Source organism: Salvia miltiorrhiza, chromosome 6 (assembly GCF_028751815.1).
Source record: "Salvia miltiorrhiza cultivar Shanhuang (shh) chromosome 6, IMPLAD_Smil_shh, whole genome shotgun sequence".
Classification (NCBI taxonomy): Eukaryota; Viridiplantae; Streptophyta; class Magnoliopsida; order Lamiales; family Lamiaceae; genus Salvia; species Salvia miltiorrhiza.
The window spans coordinates 28,505,555-28,509,008 of NC_080392.1; the positions used below are offsets into that span (position 1 = coordinate 28,505,555).

Sequence of the window (3,454 nt, forward strand, 5' to 3'; positions counted from 1 at the left end):
AGAACGAGATTATTTTTAAAATCGGGAAATAGCATACAGCTATTATTATTTTGCATATCAGTATTTTATGAGAAATATTTTACTGAGACATGAGATGTGATATTTTCGAGTACACTATTTTTGGTGTTACTATTATTTTATTTTATCACATGAGTAAATAAAGTGTAGTTTTATTTTATCAAGAGAGAGATACATAATTACATTAATTCCACTAATACTACACTTGAGATATATTTTTTTTACCACATGCTTATATCTTAAATGGCAAGTGGATTAGGAGGTTGGAGTTAAGGGGACATGCATTAATTGTAAAGTGAAAATATTGGGATAATATTTTGATACAAGTGGGATTAGATATTTGATCAAGTTATTCATCCTAATTCTACCAAGAACCCCTCCCTTCTCTTCCCCATTCTCGACCCCCCCCCCTCTCTCTCTCTCGATACTCTCTTTTCCTCCATTGTTGTCCATTGAAGAAAGCTTAGAGAAGCTTCATCAAACATTACTATGAAATAATCCACCATCCAATCCAATCAAATACTAGCATATCTCATCAAATTCAAGAAGCTAGAGCTAAGATCAAAGTTGGAGCAAAGTCTTGATCACCTTTTAAATCCTTGAGTAAGTGATCTTAGATTATTTATTTGATCATATTAATGATATGTGAATGAGTATATGATCATGATTGAGCAAGAAAATCACCCTAACTTATTTCTATGAAATTTTCGAAAATTTGGGGCTTGAAACCCTACGAAATTTTGTTGTTTATTTTATTGAATTGGCTTGAGTTAGATGATGATTGATGATTATTGGGATGATATATATGAATATCTTGATGATTAGCCATGAGATATAGATTTTCTATTAGGTTAGTTTACCTAAAATTGGGTTGAGATCCTATGGATTAATTGATGTATTAATGATGGATTTGAGTTTATGAGATGATCTAGATGATTAATGATGGATGAGATTGAAGCTTGAGGTTGAGAAGTGAAAAATGAAAAGTGTTAGTTTGAGGAAGAAGATGACATATATGTGTATCTATATGTGATCTTGTTATATGATGTTGATTTGTGCTAATTGGTAACCTAGGATGTTAGATCTATGATTTGATCAATAGGTTATACATGATTAGTGATATTTACAAAGGATTTAGTTTAATAAAAACTAGGGTTATTAATAAATCTATGTGTTAATTGTGTGAAATCAGTTAAGTATATAATCTTGAGCATGAAAAAATATATGTTGAGGATATTGGCTATGGTTTGCCATGAGAATTTAATTGAGTTAAAGTGAGATTTGCTTTTGCTTTGAGTTGATGTTCGAGAATGATATGAGATGAGAAGAGTCGAGGTTGAGTATATCTTTTGTATCGCTCAATCGTTTTGATGTGGTTGAGCATTTAAAGAGTTTGAGATGAGATTTTGGTGAAATTTCGTAGGCCTACTGACCTACTGTGATCGACGGTTTGTCGATGTCAAATAGCTTTGAAAATTTTAACAAGTCCTTACATGAGTCTTGAGTACCCTGGTAAAATTTCAAGCCATTTCAACTTCTTTTGATATTTCTTTAAAATGCAAAACCTAAACTGCACATTACTACCGAGAATTTCAGAGAACAGGGGAAAGAGTCATTCATTTCAGTAGCTTCCTGTGTGATCTAGCTTTCCAAATTTTTATGGTATCAAACATGTTGTGTTAGCTAGATATCCACCAAAATTGAGCCCAGTTTGACAACGTTTACTTTTTTTCAAAAATTGTAACTTTCGGTTGCACAAAACTGCCAGAAATGGTAGATCGTGGTAAAAACGTCATATCTCTCAAATCACTTGGAGTTTTCGACTCTACCTTTTTTTATATGAAACTAGACTCGAAGATCTTTCTTTCAGCATGAGTCTCGAGTCCAGGAGATATCGGAGTCAGAACAGATTAAATTTTGAATTTGAGTCAGTGTAAAACTAGAGCATGTTTTGATGATGTTTGATTGTGATTCTTATGTGCCTTATGTGACTGTGTTGCCTATGTGTTTGAATGAGATTAGACGAGCCTTATATGAGAGATAAATCGAGACTTAGAACCATGATTTTCTTGAAACCTATCCTTGAACTTAAGGATTTGAGATGAGTGGAGAGTTTATATAGAGTTGAGTAAGGAGATAGAATATGAGATAGAGCATGAGTTAAGACTTGAGAATTAGTCAATGAGTTTCTAATCGAGATTCATTTTATGACATGAACCTTCGATGATGATGATGATCCCTGAAGAAACGAGCAGAGCAAGGAAGTAAGTAACTCCGCTTTGACGGGAGATTTTGAGTAAGGTCTTCAGGTGGGCATTATTTTGAGTATACAGTTTAAGAGCTTTTCTAAACTGTTTTAAATGATGATGAAATTATGAGATGTTTTGATGTTTTGAGATTATGATGATGTTTGAGAATTATTGACTTGCCAATATTTTTATGATGATGTTGAGCTTGTATGTTTACCCTCTACTGATGAGTTGAGATGAGACGATCGGGTCCTAGGCAGTTGATAGCTATCCTGCCAGGGCTAGTGTACACTGAGGTGACTGTGAGCCGTTGAGCGAATCGGCCGGTCACAGTGCTTGAGAAGGAGGCCTACTTCTTAGTACCTGAGTTGAGATGATGATGAGTTGTAGATGTGGTACTTACTTGTTGAGTTTTGACTGCAGTCATTCGAGTCATTCATTCATTTATTGATGATGTTGAGTTTTAACTGCATGCACGGAATTTTCTAACTGTTATCCCTGGGTTTTGCTGAGATGTGGCAAGGTCAATTTATAGCTCTATGAGCAGCTTTGTTTTCGGCGATATGCCCACTGAGTATTTATGTACTCACGCCCTGCATGTATTTCTAAACGTGCAGGATAAGCGGAGGGGGAGTATGGTGCGGTGCTGGTGGGGAATGTTTCGGGTTAACGTTTTCTTTCTCTATCGTATGTCTGTTTTGTCGATAGAGTTTTTATATGAAGTTATGTTATATTAAATCAAGCAGTTTACTCACGATTATGTGTCTTCATACATATAGTCGGTTCACCTTTTGTTATCACACTCTGAATATTATGACTCTACATAAAAATTGAGCTATACTTGTTTTGCTTCTCATGTTGAGATTCCTGATATTTATCGAGTTATGACGATGTTGACGAATATACCCTTTTGATGAATTATGATGATCTTTCCTTAGCATGTTTCTTTGTGAGCTTCTGCTGTTGTTCTATGTATTCTTTCTATCTTTCCCCTTTCTTTTATTAGTCGTATCGATACTCGGTCCCCGTTATTACTAGTGTTGGAACCGGGCTGCGACAGAGTGGTATCAGAGCAGGTCGTCTGCTCTGAGTCTAATGCTTGATTGAGTTGAGCTTTTACGTAGCTTTAAGAATGTCGGGAGACGACTTCGGTGGAGATGAATGGTAGTGACAGTACCTGATGTTAG

The 3,454-nt window shown here is 35.2% G+C and overlaps 1 long non-coding RNA gene across 1 annotated transcript; it reads left to right on the forward strand.

Moving 5' to 3' along the window:
- The first annotated feature begins 405 nt into the window (after window positions 1–405).
- Window positions 406–3,170, forward strand: LOC130989007 (uncharacterized). The gene is made up of 2 exons (XR_009090370.1): window positions 406–621; window positions 2,264–3,170. It is a non-coding gene; the product is annotated as an uncharacterized LOC130989007 (long non-coding RNA).
- Window positions 3,171–3,454: the final 284 nt, after the last annotated feature.